Below are 15,817 nucleotides of genomic sequence, written 5' to 3'. Positions count from 1 at the left end.
CTCTGTACCCCCCCGTTCCTTGATTGTACCTTTTGTACAGAGCAGCTGCTGTAACTCTGTGCTATTTTTCCACCTTCAACGGTCAGTATAAAAGGGGCCATTGTTTATGAGAAAAATCCTGCACAGTGTACCTAAGGATGAACTGGAAACTGCAAAATATATTAACAATACAAATTAGTGATAAGGTAAAGTGCTTTTTACATGAAATCTGTAACTAAGTATGACGTAATTATTAGCTATTTTGCAAGGCAAGGCAGAAATAAAACTTTATCCAAAAACACTTGATACCCAACAGGTGGGACATCAAAGTGGACACATGGACGGAAGCGCTGCAGTAGGAACTGATGAGGGCTGTTAATGTGCTGGAATAGACGCTTTAAGAGGGATGTTTAACGAGAAATAAAATTCCAGTATTCTCTTCAGTAAACTGCTTGCTTATCTCTTATAAGCAATAAAGGCCAATTTTTCCTTTAACTGCAACTTGCCTGTAGCTTTCACGTAAGAATATAAGCTCTTTGTTTGCATAGCAAAATAATATGGTTTTATTCTGTAATTTCCCATGTAAATACTGAATCTCAAGACTATCTTGGGGGCAAAATAAAAACACAATAACTGTGTCCGTATCACACCATTTGAAAAATAAGATATAGTTATCCACAAGTTCACAAGGAAAAACATTCCAGGCGCAAAGAAAGTCTGTTTTCCATTACAAACGTCACAGTTTATCTTTTTCTCTACATTTCTTTCAAAACAAGGGGAGGAAAATGGGGAAGACATTCATTTCTCTCAGGAGAGGAACACGTTACATAACACATTTCCATCCAAAGACAGCCACCCTAGTGAAGGCCTCATCCAAGTCGATGAAGAGGGTACTTTAGACAAACCTGTCAGATGGACTAAGGGAAGTGAAATAAACCTGCCTTTATAATGAATCTGAATGTGTTGACCAACCCGGTTTTGCAGGTTGCTCCAAACAACAGTTAAATACACGTCAACCATGCAAGTGTCAACACGCTTTCCAATGACAACTTAAGGAACACTGAAGGCTGAGAATAACACTTATCTAAGTTTATAGATGATATTTTGGTCCTCTCTACCATGTCCTCTCTGCTTCAGCGCCTTGAGCATTATTAGACTGTAGAATGTTACATTAACCTTTTATAAGGAGCCCAAATATTGAACAGAAATGCAATTAAGGTACATGGCACGCTGAGTCTCCAATATAAACACAGCAGAAACCACATCTAAAGAATGAAAGTGTACCCTTTATAGATAGACTCTGTTAATTTGCTTAACAGCGTTAATCAAATATGCAGTATGTCTATTAGGACTGGTTTAGTTCTGTGGTTGAGCAGTGACATCTGTGGACTGACTCAGGTCCTCTGTGAGCAGAATGACCAGGCAGGACAGTGGTCACAAATATATGAGAGAAAATATAAAAAGTCTATGGCAGGGATACTCAACTTGCTTTGCTTTGGGCCCACTTTTACAAAATGACAGGAGGCCAGGGGCCATTGACAGCAGACCCATACATGTTTCTAGTATTTTAGGACATTTCTAGGATTTCATGATGTTTCTAGGATTTTGGGACATTTCTTGGATTTTAAGATGTTTCTGAGATTTTAGGATGTTTCTACGATTTTAGGACATTTCTGGGAATTTAGGACACAACGGCTTACCTTTATCAAGGGGTTGGGGGATCGTACACTTTAACCTCTTTTTGACAAACAAACTCTATTTTGATGCCGTTTTTTATACATTCTGGCAACTTATTTATACTAAAAGTACACAACTCTCAGTGTAAATAACTTTGTTTTTATTGTGAATTAAAAAATAGTTAAGCATCACTGGTCTAGGGAAATAATAAGGTGCAAATCCAAAACATATACAATATTTACAATGTCGAGATTTGTTTGTTAAAGTACTGCCAGAGAGGGCAATAAGCACAAGCAACTAGGGAAGGTAGAAATGTCAAATTAAGGAAATGTATTTCAGGTTCAGCTGCTCGACCCCAGAGGGAGATCACCTGCATTTGGCCCCAACATCTAAACCCCTGCAGGGCCTGGCCAGCCTTTCCACAGGACCTGCAGGTCATACTGAATATGAATGGCCCTGCAACTGGCAGACAAAGCTTTGTGTAGACACAGCAGCCAGTCAGCAAACGGAGCTAACAGCCAGGTTTTCCTGAATGCAAATGTAAACCATTAAGTCTTATCGCCTATGTGTAAAAGCACAGCGTAACATTTCACAGTTTAGGCTGCATTAACGCTACAAGAATTCTTGCAGATTCCTCAAACTGTCATGCCCTTTCCTGCCAAATGTTAAAGCTGCAGGAAAACAAAACCTAAGTGGAATGTTTTCACACATTGCTCTTTTTCATTTGGGATGAACAACAAACCTTTATAAACGCATCTGCACTAACTCAACTCAGCTGATGGAGAGGCAGCGTGGCCGGCTTCATGCCTCAACTGTTCTGGGTGCAATCTGGCTTCAGCCCAGTGAAATGACTCTTTTCAAACATCTCCGCACAGAATGGGAGGCTGCACTGGGACCCTGAACACGCAAGTTCCCATCAGTATGTACTGAGCACTTGCAACCCCTCTGGACACTACATAGGATATTGCTAACCTTTTGGGGGTTAAAAGCATCCAGAGTGTACTCCCCTCCCCTGCTTCCACTTCCCGTCCAACTCTTTCACCACAACCTCTCCACATGCTGACCATTCCTCTGAAGTTGTTACAGTGGGTGGAGTGTAGGGTGGAGTCTGTGTGTTTGTTTTGAGTGTCTGAATGTGTGCGTGACTGCGTGGGCGGGGGTCTGTGTGTGCATATGTGTGTGTTTTACAGAGAAAGAGAGGGAGACAAGATGCTTTTGCAAGTGCTCCCAGAATGAAAAAGGTTTGTTTACAGGAGGAGAGCCAGAGACTATCGGTGTTATTAGTGTTACTGATACTGTCTCACACTGTGGTAAGGGGAGCAAAAGAACAGCAGAGGCCCACAGGGAAAAAAAGACTGCTCCACCGGTCATTTACAGTCAGATTCCAACAAAGCCTATCAGCACCATCTAAACACTGAACCCGGCTTCATCTCTCTCACGCATCATAACTTCTAGATTTGGTCCATCAGGTCGGGATAAAGCACAAATTTTAGGGCCTCACAGCAAGATTAAAAAAGGATGCTTTATCCAAAGTGAAACAGTGTTTGTTTCATAGAAACACAGAGTATCGTGGAGGGTATGTCAACACATTTTACAACATGCCAGTAGAGATAAGAGGAGGCGGCTATTTGGAGGAGAATAGCAGGAAACAAGCGAGGTGTCATTAAGCAAGTGTTAAGTTGGACAGTATCAATTCCAAAAGGCTCCACATGGCGTTCACAGACTGGTACCATTAAACAGGCCTCAGCAGCAGCAATTTTGCCAACGTTTCTTTAAGACTGGCGAAAATAAAGCAGAGCCAATGCAACAACAGAGGTGTTTGTTGTTTCTTGGTTCCGAATGCGAACAACAGCTGTTTACCCACATGGGGAGACAGAAAACAGAGGGTCCAGTCCATCAGACTATCTCCCCTACCTACATTCTGCTTTTAAAACAGCGCTGCAAATCACTGCTAGTGCATGCCATTTAACCCCTTGAACTCTGAGCAAATTGGTTTGATTTCTGGGAAGAAGGCAATGAGGAATTAAAGAAGAAATGACCCAGAAAATAGCAAGAAGATGGTGAAAAGTAAAGAAAATTACCTAAAATTTGTAAAAAAAAAAAAAAATTAATACATTTAAAAAAATAACAAAGAGTAAAAAAAACAGAACAATGAAATGACCTCAAAATAGTGTTTTAAGTTTGTAAAAATGCTTGACATAATTATTTTAAATATGTAATTACGATCATTAAAAATGATGTTTTCCTGAAGATTTTGTTTTTTCTTCCACATTTTTTATCTTACCTTTTTTTTTTTTTTTTAAACCTCCAAATCTATGTATTTCTTTCAATTTGTGGCACATTTCTTACCAAGTTGCCTTTTTTCCTATGTTTTTTTTAAAATATAAATGTAATTTGCTCAGAGTCCTAAAGTACTTGTGAAAGGCGTCTGTAAGCAGCACAAGAACAGTTATGTGGCTCCAGGTTTGAAAAAACCTAGACGTTTTTATTGACATTTATGAATTACATTTTAGGGCTTTTGCTCAGGAGTTAGCAGGCAATGTGTGCACGAGACCCTCAACGCGCACATCCCTGATGACGTTAAAGTAGCTCCGAGTGAGTAACACCACAAACTGCATGTGGGAATACATCCAAAGTCTGGGTTAACAACTAACACGAGTAAAGACGCCACCAATAAAAGCACATTTTCAAAAGAAACCTCAACTTTAGCTTTAAAGCTCCGATTTTAGAATAAACCGCCTCAGCTGAATATTTCAAATGTCCATTTATGTCAGACTATAAGACATCCGTGAAGTATCCTTCAGCCTCTAAAAAAGCAGAAATGCAACTAGCTTCACTCCGTTTCATCTCTCCTCTTTGTAAAGGTGTTCAATCTGAAAACCGAAGAACACCGAGCAGGCACATAAAACCTTACCATGCACCAGCAGAAAAAAACCCTCGGTCACAGCTAAAGTCTTCACAGTCGTTGAAAAAACTGTCGAAAAATGGACCGTCACACCATTTAAATCCGCAAAGTGCGCTCGAGCTTGAGCACGTTAGAGTCCCTCAGTGTGTCCGCGAGCTCGGGTCCACCATCCCCGGTGCGTTTGGAGACGAGCCTCTTCTACTACAGACTGAAGAGGCTGGTCGCTTTCAAGCTGCTAAACTTTGGCTCCTCCCACAGCACACGCTGCCTGCCCGCAGACACAGACGGTGTATGGAGAGCCTGCAGCACACAGGCCCACCGCTCATTTCCACAAAAAAATCACCGCATGGTAACTAAAGCAAGAAAATATAACCTAAAATTTCAGGTTATACATGTAGTTTTCCCTTCTGTGTCAAGGGGAAGGTCTAAAGTAGTCTACGAATGTTGTGAATTCTACAAAAGCAGGACAAAATACAAAAATGAAAAAAAAAAAAAAAACACAAGAAAAAAAGATGTATATGCTATATTATATAGCTCCTATGCAAAGGGCGGATTATGAGATAATGGGGCCCTGAGGCCCTGGGCACAGATATGTAAAAGGCCCCACCACCTCTCCTTTATAGAAGACATACCCACTGATTTTGTGGTTTTGCCTCTGTTTTTGATGTTGTTTTGCACCTCCCTTGTAGTCAATGTGCATTGTTTTGTGGTTTAGTGTTTTTTATTGAGGTCATTTTGTGTCTTTTTTGGTTGTTTTGTGTCTCTTTGTAGTTCCTTTGCATCTCATTGTTGTCATCTTTAGACTTTTTCTGGTCTGTACCATAGACTATAAATAAAGATGGATGACGCCTTCCAATTTAGCCATGCTATGCTTAAGTGAAGCTAAAATATTTATTTTGTGGCCTGTGTCCCATTCACTAACATGCAGGGATGAGCTTTATGACCTATACTGCAGCCAGCCAGCAGGGGGTGATTGAGATGTGTTGGCCTCACTTGGGGAGCTGTCAAGTCGTCCATTTTTACATACTGTCTATGGTCCTTACATGTTACATGTAATTTGAGTAATATTTTGCCATAGACTGTATGAATAATGGACGTAGTTATCGTGGCGTTATCCATTGGTTTGTGGACAGTCATTTTGAAGCCTAGAGTTCAGCATTTCGGCTGTTGCCATCTTGGGTTTTTTGGAGTCAGTGGTGGCCAAATTCGGACAAGAGGTTGGAGCTATGGAGGAAGGTGGGGTGGATCTGACTCACAAACTGCACCAATACCTTACCCACACTTTGGGCCCCTGGACCTGATAGGCCCGTTCAGTAATTCATCCATGCTCCTATTAATATAGGACTGTTTCTTGTTTGAAACACAATGTTGCAAGTATTTATGGAAGGATTTTGCAAAGGTGCCTTTCGCAATTTATACCACTTGTGGGAAATGGGGAAGAGAGTCTGCGATAATTAAAATCGTATTTTTTTTCTTTCATAAAATCACATCATATGAGTTTTTATACTTTATGAAATAGTGTAAAAACAATAAAAGCCTAAAGGAACCTACAAGTGTTCATGAACTATGCAAAGTTTGAGCAAAATGTAAAAAATCAATTTTCCTTGACAAAAAAAAATATGCACACACATAATCTGTACAAATATACAGTAAGTATACGAGTAGTGGCTCAAGCATTTCCTCTTTTAAACATATGTATTTGAAAGTATACATTAAATGTGTTTTGCAGCATAGGGCCTAAGAGAAGAGAACAGCATCTGCTCTCAGAATGTGACACTGACAGATTTCTTTGCTAAAAGAAAGTTTACTCTTGTTTTGGGTATCAGTGTTCCTCTTTCTCTCTCTTCTCCAGGCTACCCTGCAGCCATCAAACAATGAATGACAACCGAGAGCGTCCAGCACAAAGAGAATTACAGGGGATTATATACGAAGGCAGAGACCTGAACACAAGCAGACTCAGCCATTCATGTAATCTCTTTTTTTTTTGCCCCCAAACGACTAAAAAGAACTGTGGACCCGAGTCATGCAGCTTTCCTTTGAAAGCTCAAAGCAACAGACAGCGGGGCTGCACCTTCTGCTCTGCTCAGGACGTCCAATCTAAATTATCATTATCTTTTCTTGACAAGGAGGGACACAAAACAAATTCAATTCACATCCGCAGGGGAAAAGATAACATTAATAATCAGTCTCCAGCTCCTTGCTTTCAGTGATGTGCGACAATGCAACAAGAATTTGTCAGATATTTTGACTGTTAACACCAAGAAATGTGATGACAGTAACCAAGACAGGCGCAGAGTGCTTGAGGCTGCATCCTGATAGCCCGGTCTGACAGAAACCTGACACTTTATTCTGGAAATGTTGTCACTCTACATGTTGGTTTTATGTAAGTGCGCCACAGATAAAGCAACGTTGAACCTCCCCACCGAACTGGAAAAATATGTGACGGTTGGGGGTTCAATTTAAGACACTTCTTTTTCTTTGACTATACAGACATGTCTCTCTTTCTCTATTATATATTCTCTGATGGACAGAAATCAAAATTGCTCTCCTTTATCTGCCAGGCCCTCAGTAATCCCCAAAATTCAATCAAGGATTACTTCTGAGAAGATTAAAATCATCCAACTTGTGCAAAAGTGCAACAACAGGGAGGTGGATGGACCACTCAGCATATGAATTCCTCTAAAAATGGGTTGAATTTTCTTTATCGCTTTTCTATTTGTTCTGCAGCGATATATGGTGCAATAATATATTAATACATTAAGCTAATCCGGTCACCCAAACTGTGATTAAATTCTTCAGAAACAAATGGATTAAAAAATTATGAGTGAAAATTAGCCTTTACCTCACACTAAAAAAAAGGAGATAAGCATTCAGGTGTTGGCAGTCCCAAAATGAAGATGCAATAGCAAGATGCCGCTCTGCAGCTTTGGGAGAAACATTCTGATAAGAATTAAGTGGCCTCCTGGTAATGAGCATTTTGGGGTTTATTTGGAGCATTTTACACAAAGAAGAAATTATTTCATGACTTAGAAAAAGAAAAAAAATCATCAATTAGAGGCTTTTTTTTCAAATTCCTGAGGGTTGCATTTTACAAACGCTCAGCAGTTGTTGATCATATCACTCTTAATCTGCTGCTGGACTCAAATAATATCCTCTTGTCATGGCATGTGAACACAATGGGGACCATACACCATTCATATTAAGGTCACGGCCACCCGTGGAGCTTTTATTGGGGTTAAGTATATGACAGACTCTTTGAGTAACACACAATGCCAGATTGGGAGACAGCCTAAATGTTTTGTGAATTTATTTAATTTATCCATTAAATAAGCTTATTTTTTTTAAAAGATGAGTTTTTTCTGGCTTTTTGCCATTATTGACAGAGCAGTATTAAGTGTGAAGGGGGGGGGATAACATGCAGCAAAGGGCCGAGGCCAGAATCTAAACCTGTAGCCGCTGCAGCAAGACACAGCCTCTGTACATGGGGCGCCCGCCCCACCAAATGAGCTACTGGGTGCCCCATTAAATAAGCTTTTGTGAATAAGATAATCATTACTTTTTATTTTGTTTCATTTTATTTTGTTTTGTTTTGTTTTGTTCAGATAACCTCATATTTTGTGTATTAATAAGTGTTGTAAAAGCTATCGAGTTGCTATCGAGTAGTTAGTAAATAAGACTACAGAACGTCCATTGCTGAACACGGCTTTACAGCCCTGTTGTGGGTGGGACATTAAGTCATGTGACGTTAGCTTGTTTATAACCTAAAGTGAGCGCTAACTAATTTCTGGCGATTGCATTTACTCTTCAAAAATCATAATTTGTAAAGATTATCTTGCTGAAAAAATATGTAACAGATCTGATTTGCTGCAATAATCCAAAATCCCATGTTAAATTCTATCTGACTTTTTCATGAGGGAACAAGGGAAAACATCCTCCCTGCACCACTTTACAGGGAACAAAATGAGGAAAAAAGGAAAAAATAATAAAAAGATTAAGAGCTTGTAAAATTAGCTGACTCATTAAAATGATCATTATGTGTCATTTTTAGCAATGCTATAGCGACGTGGCTTTATGGATGGCAATGCCGGTTGGCTGGATGTCCCACTAGTTTAAGTCATACTGAAATGTCTTAAAAATTATTGGATGAATTGTCATGAAATCTATGAATTGCCATTCATGGTCCCACGAGCTTAAATTCTAATAATTTTGATGATCCTTTTGCTTTTCATTAAGAGCCATCTGTACTTTGTGGTAACAATTAGCCAATGTTAGCATGCTAACACGCAAACTAAGATGGGGATATCAGTACACATTACACTAAACATCAGCATGTTTGTACGCCAAAAGCATGGCCGCTGACTCTGTCTTTATCATTGATTACAGGCTTCGTGATAAACATATTTCATGCCTTTATACCTACAATAAAGTTATTGCACAAAACTTTTACTGATATATTTTGTGTTTTTATGAGTATTATCTGTTAGAAGGTGAGAATTATTGACATACAACAAGGTCAAGCTCATGATAAACCCCTGACCAGTAAGCTCCGCCCCTGCAGGCTGTGATGATGTCAGAGCAGCCCCGTACAGGTGTCTCCTGCAGAGCTAACAGCGCTATGACTCATCCCTGTGTCCTCACCTTGTCCTGCTCTGACAGTCCCAAAATGTCCCCACATCTCATTCACTCTCTCTCTCTCTCTCCCTCTGTCTCTCCCTAAGCAAGAGACCTCCTCTCTCACACTGATGATTCATAACTATTCAACTGATGCAGCACCGCGGCCTGAAAGTGTCCCATTTGCTTCAGCTATAAATGATCCTGAGTCGAGTTCTTTTGACAGGTCGGTCATAAATCATGGTCAGAAATGACTTGCTGTTTTGATATCTTTAAATCAAACTGCAAGTGTAGTTGGGTGTGGCCATATGTTTTATGCACATTTGGGGAACCTACAGAAACTAATGTTTCTTGGACCAGAGGAGAATCAATATAAATATGTTTGTCCTTTAGCTTTTTGTACATGTGAAATTTTGATCACGTTTGGATTTCTCTTAAATGGTGACTCATCATAACTGCGCCAATGAACTGCTTTGGACACTGATACAGTTTCAGTCAAAATAGCAGGCACCCTGAGTGGTATCTGGTCATACAGATGGTCCTATCAAAGATGGCAAGAAGACGATGATGACATTTCAGTAAGACAAGTCTACAGTCATGCTAGCAGCTCGGTGAGGCAGCGATGCTTTGAGCTAAATACTAATGCTGACATATGACAGTGCTAACATGAAGATATGAAGTTGATGTAATGTTTACCACGTTCACCATTTTAGTTCTCTTCAACAAGTCCTCCTAATCTTACCACAACATAAGATGTTTGTTCCTTCCCTTAAAATGACCCAACGGAGCGTTTTCTAAATTAGTTCACTCACCAGTGGACGACAGAATAGGCCGTGTATGACCGTTAATGGTAGCAGTTTTTAATACTTTATTAATATTGTATATCAGTTGCTGTTGCACCAAAACTACATGGTTAGATTTAGAAAAAGGTTTGGCTTTAAATAAGTATGTTTATTATTAACGTCGTAAGGTAATGTGATGTATCACACGAAATATGTCACGGCGTCACAACATGCTACATTAACGTTTTTAAAATAATCAGCATTGGCTTTTTGTTGCAAACTGAACACAAACACTGATCTCCTAGATGGAAGTCATGTGTTTGTTTGACCTATCCACATCCCCTCCATCCCACCCTAAGCGAACTTTGTCACTGTTTATACTACATTACCTGAGTCCCTCCATTGCTCATACTATGACCACTGGAGGTTGCCACCTTAACAATAAACTGAAATATGGGTCATAATTGCTGCTTGTACAAACAACCTATGTGGTCATATTTAGCATGGTAACGCTCGCTCAGTACAAAACAAAAACACTAAGTCCTAAAATCTATACAACACAATTCTTAGCACGTTTTTAGTATGTATCGAGTTCTCACTGGAAAAGTGACAATATATACTCAAAGTAGACAGCGTGCTGTCAAAATTTGAATTCCTTAGTGTTAGTGTCCTGTTGATACATAGTATTTTTCCATAATGTAATTCACAAAGAAAATGGAGGAGCAAAAACTAAAATAAATTGTGGATGGTACTGAAAAAGTTTGAAATCTGAATTCTCAAGGCTGAAATTTCAGGACCAGATACCCCAAAATCTGCGCACATTTTTTTGTAGTTTGGGTGAACTGACCCTTTGAGAAACCAGGGAATGCACTTGTGTCCTGTCAGAGTTGTTAGTAAGAGCTAGTGTGACCAAGCAGCACCAGTGAGACAGAGAGTAAACCACTGCCTAAGATGACAGCCCATGTCCATATCAGAGACAAGAGCTGTGGCTTTATCTGTTATACCACTTCCATCTTTCCTTGTAGCCTCTCAGCCACCTCTTACTCTCTCTGTCTCTCTGTCTGATGCACACATGTCAGAAGAGGGCCTTTGTTTATAGTGACAGGGTAAATAATTAAACAGGAGATGCAAATCATGTCATCCATTTTAATTGGCTCTTGCTTTTATTCCTGACATGTTCAATCATCTCAGAATGAGTTTTTAAGACTTTTTGGTTTCCCCATATAATTAAAGCATAGAGGTTTACCAGCTAACTTGTCAACACAGCTCATCATAGAAAATAGTAACAGCTGAATACTGAATGAAACTATCAATAAAAAGTCTGGAATTTACCTTCAAGGTTCTGCAGTGCATTATATTTTAATGGTGCAAACATTTTTTTAATTTAATTTAAATTTCTTCAGGGTTAGTTTTTTGGAAAAGAAAAACTTAAAATAATATTAAAATGTGGTGGTAAAGAAGGATGCATGCAGCCTATCTTTTGGATTGGCTTCAGGGCATTTCTGCTCCATGCACTAGTAAACAGTAAAGTCACATAAAATAATACGCACAAACAAAAAAAGGCAGATAGAAAAACAGATAAAGAGAGAGTCTGACATGTGGGAAAGATTAGGGAATGAACTCCAAACTTGATGCCACAAACACACAGTAGAGCTAGCTGAAATGTTTGGATCCCTCTTTATCTTCTATAATGAATAAGGACCAATATCTGCTGTCAGATAGCTTCTGTGCACACACCAGGGAAAAGGATGACATGTGGCAGTAATATGAATTGTATAGGAAGTTATGAGAATACTGCACATTAATGTGGTCCGGATTTCCCCTGAGAGCTCAAGGGAAGTGACGTCAGTGATGGCTAGTGCAGTTAAATCAAGTTGTGTGTATATTTGCTCAACACATGGATTTTCTTTGTCTGGCTCTTTCTTGGTGGTTTTGAAGCTGGGAGGCTGTGGATGCTGCAGTAGGAGGGCATAGGTGAAGGTCCTACACAGCTGCACAGCGGGAAGGGGGAGGGCTGTGGAAGAAAGCCTCCAGGCACTGGGAGTGAATTAATGAGTTTCTGATTTTTTATGAATTTATCAGCCCAAAGAGTTGTATTAATCTAGACATTAAATATACTACAAGAGGAATATCATTAAATGCAAGAAATTACTTGGGTGTTTCTGAGGTCCAATGGCAGGTTTATCCATTAAGTCTTTTTTTCCCCTGAAATTAAAAGCAAGGCAGTCAAAACTTGGAGCTGCTGCACTTTCAGTGAAGCTCTGTTAAGGTTTATGAAATATTTTTTTAAAAATGAAAATCCCATCAACTGCTTGGACATATATTATTAATCCTGCACATTTGTAAGCAAACTGCATTTTCAGCTGTTAAACAAGTATTATTTTTCTTTGCTATCAACCCTTTGATCTGTGTTTAGTCTCTGTTAACCCACTGTACAGAAACATGCATCCTCATAACATGTATTGCAGACACAGTTTTGAAGTGGTCATTGTTTTTGTTTTTCCAGTGAAATCACAAATTAAACAGAATACAAAATGTTGGAATTTGAAATAAGTTTTTGAAGTTGAAAATCTTTATGCATGACATTTGGCGGAGAGTTTGGCAAGAAGAGTATTTAAGTGTTTTCAGGATTGAAGAACCAACGCAACCAGGTCCTGTTTTGTTTTTGTTTTTTTCCCACAAGTAAACCTCACATTAACCCCCCTCACACTACCTTTTCAAGGGGGAAATATCGAGCAATATATTTGAAGAAGAAGAATTTGTTGCCATAAATGTCCACTGGCCTTGTCCACGGCCATAAATGTTCACAAATCGGGAAAACAATGAGATTCAGGAGCTCCTTATCCTCCAAGCAGAGGGCAAGATCGGCGGCCATATAACAGGGATAATAAATAATTGTTATTGCCATATTCTGCCATTGTTTGTAAAGCACTGCTGACATGTATGTTATATGTCACACAAGAGGCCGACAGTGTTGTGTTAAACATCATGCCCAACACGCATTTTCTGTTTCCGCAACGCCGACATGCTGTCTAAATTCACACACTTGAGCGGCATTATGCCACCATGTTTGGCTCTATGCAAAAATGTAAAAGGAGCAAAATTAAGGGACTTCGTAACTCTCCTATAGCAAAATCTCAGTGTAAAAAGAGCTTCTGTCCCATGTTTTATTCTCAGGAATACTTGTGGTGTTTCTTTTTAGGAAAAAAAGGTAAAAAAAAAACACTCATGATCTTAGGACCAAATGCTACATACACATGCATGCAGCTAGTAAGTCCTCAAGAATGTGAAAGGTATGAGAATTCCTTTCTGTGTTGCTTTCAGGATCCAAATTGAATATACAGTTAGCAGAGTTGATGAAATATTGAGTGAATTGACCCTTTTACTTTTCTAGTCTTTCACTATTCTACCTTGAGCGAGTTCAAATATTCATATTCAATCAATTGGTTTGACGTCAGCACACCCAGTGTGGGTAGATGCGAAATTAACAGGTTCAGTCAGCATGAAATTGTAGCACATCTAATGCACCAACAGCACGAGATCTGCATCTTGGCTTCAGAATTGGTGACGAAACAGATGAGAGAAGAGACCCCTTATAACCACAGGATGATCTAGGAACAGATGAACAGCTGCAGGGTGGATATTAACATTAACATTTTCTGCCAGGGTCACAAAGTACAGTGTATGAAAGCAATATTAGCCCCGGTCTTACTATTAAAGGTCTTTGGGGCAGTGGGAAGACACAATGTCTGTAGTCGGCTGTAACAGAATTGAAACAGCAAGAAATCAATAAACTATCTCAGTATGACCACACACTAACCTTTGAAGAACCCAAATAATAGTTCAACAACCAATGGGAGCTGAGTATGCACTTCACTTCCTCAATGCCTGTTGGTTTATTAGTTTGCTGTTGGATCACCATCGTAATTACTTTCCATTCATGCCTACAGAGAGTATGTCAGAGTTAAACAGCCTTGAGGAAGAGCTGCTTCATGTGCTAATCATTGATTAAAAAACACATTTGCACACACTGTTCAATGTGAGATTTGAACCAGGCCAGCTGACTTCCAAAATATCTTTGTGGCTTTTGTCCTTAAATGTGGTTACAGCTGCAATTATTGATAATAATGAGCGAGTTGAAAAGCATAGCAAAGCTAATTTGTTTGTTGGTTAATTGAAGAACGCCATGCAGATTATCTAGCGTAGAAAATATATTGCTTGGTTTGCTGCCAGTGAGCTGGTGGCATTTGATGGATTACACCTCCTTCCAGATTTACTAGATATTTGTTTGAATTATGGATCCCCGTGATGCGCTAATCAACTAAACAGGATGGAAATACTTTAAAAATGAACCAAAATTAGACGTTTATATTGAAAGGGAAAAGCAGTGAATCATGTTTGGCTTCTTCTCAGCTTCATGTACTACAGAAAAGGAAAAACATCTGGATGAATTAGTTATGAGAGTGTCCACATGTGGAGTAGACCAAGCATTATAAAATATTAACATTTCAACACACTGGATAAAAAGGTTAGGTTGCAGTACATCGCTACACAAAATGCTATTTGGTCAACGTCAAGCCCAGAAAGTAAAATCGCACCAGTGACTTCACTCACCCGCTTCCATTATCATTAATGTGTCATTTAGCAGTCAAAAGCTGTGGCAATAATAGAATTACTTTTTCTATTAGACTCAATGTCACAGAGCCTTACAGTGAAAGAGCCCAGTGCACATAATGGGAAAGGAGAAGACAGAGAGAGCATTGCCAAGTGTCCAAATGTCACAGGCTCTCGAGTTCACACCACATGCACACACCCTGTTTTGTCAGTGACACAACAGGCACAATCTATATGTACATAATGAGACTGTCAGTGCTTTATAGTAGCCAATATATCCTCCCTGTCCAGAAGGAAGGAACAAACTAAACCATCACAGGAAGTTAATGCAGCAGCAGCTTTAGTTCATGCAATTCTTTCCCTGTTTTATCTCAAAGCAAGGTGCCTGACATTTTTTCAAAGAGGAAACCAGTTAACACACAACACCCTGGAGCATGTTTAGGCTTTATAATTCAGGCTACACACATGCAAACCTCATCTCAATGAAAGCACACACACACACGTGCACCCCACCACAGCTTCCAGCACCTTACTAGGACACAGACGCACAATAACCCAAGACCCTAACTGAATACAATCTATTGCCATGGCACCCAGCGCCTTGATGACCGGTATCTGTAGTAACTGAGCAACCTCACACCACTTCATTACTCCAAGCACAAACTCAGCTGCAAGCCTCTCCTCCCAGGCTGCAGTGGCAGCAGTGCCTGCCGGCGTTTGTCCACCACTCTCTGCGGGAAAAAGAAACAACGTCCTCTCATCCTTTTGTCTTATTGTGAACCACTAACGCCTGCTGTCATGAGAGAAAGAAGGGACTCACCGTGCATTCCCCCCACAGCGAAAGACAGGAGCCAGGTGGAGCGAGCAGAGGGGCTGCAGTGGCGGAGGAATCCCCCTGGTAGTGTATGTGTAAGAGTGTGTGAGACGGAGCATGGAAGTGTGTGTGTGTGTGAGTATGTGTGTGTGTGTGTGTGTGTGCGTGTGTGTGTGTGTGTGTGTATGTATGTGTGTAAGGAGTCAGAGCTGATCCAGCAGATGCAGGCGGGAGCCACCAATAGAATGAGGAGAAGGAGAGAGAGAGGAGTGTGTGAGAGATGGAGGGAGGGAGAGACAGCAGAGGAGGGGTCTGATAGCATTACATCATGGACTAGGGAACGGTAGGTTTGCAGGGGGGTGGGCTACGGGTGGGGGAAGGTGTGTGTCTGTGTGTGTGTGTGTTTCCTTGTGTTTGTGTTTGCATCACCATCAC

At 40.0% G+C, this 15,817-nt stretch overlaps 1 protein-coding gene across 1 annotated transcript in view; it reads right to left on the bottom strand.

Annotated features, from left to right (window-relative positions):
- The window catches only part of sema4bb (sema domain, immunoglobulin domain (Ig), transmembrane domain (TM) and short cytoplasmic domain, (semaphorin) 4Bb), a 54,730-nt gene extending 49,991 nt beyond the window's left edge, over positions 1–4,739 (bottom strand). The window contains exon 1 of the mRNA XM_042512246.1: positions 4,571–4,739. The gene's annotated coding sequence lies outside the window, so the exon portion shown is untranslated. The remainder of the gene's footprint in view (positions 1–4,570) is intronic.
- Between the last annotated feature and the right edge of the window lie 11,078 nt (positions 4,740–15,817).

The sequence above is a fragment of the Plectropomus leopardus genome, chromosome 1 (genome assembly GCF_008729295.1).
Source record: "Plectropomus leopardus isolate mb chromosome 1, YSFRI_Pleo_2.0, whole genome shotgun sequence".
NCBI lineage: Eukaryota > Metazoa > Chordata > Actinopteri > Perciformes > Serranidae > Plectropomus > Plectropomus leopardus.
The sequence above is the reverse complement of the archived record's forward strand: the minus strand, read 5'-3'. Positions and strand labels throughout refer to the sequence as shown.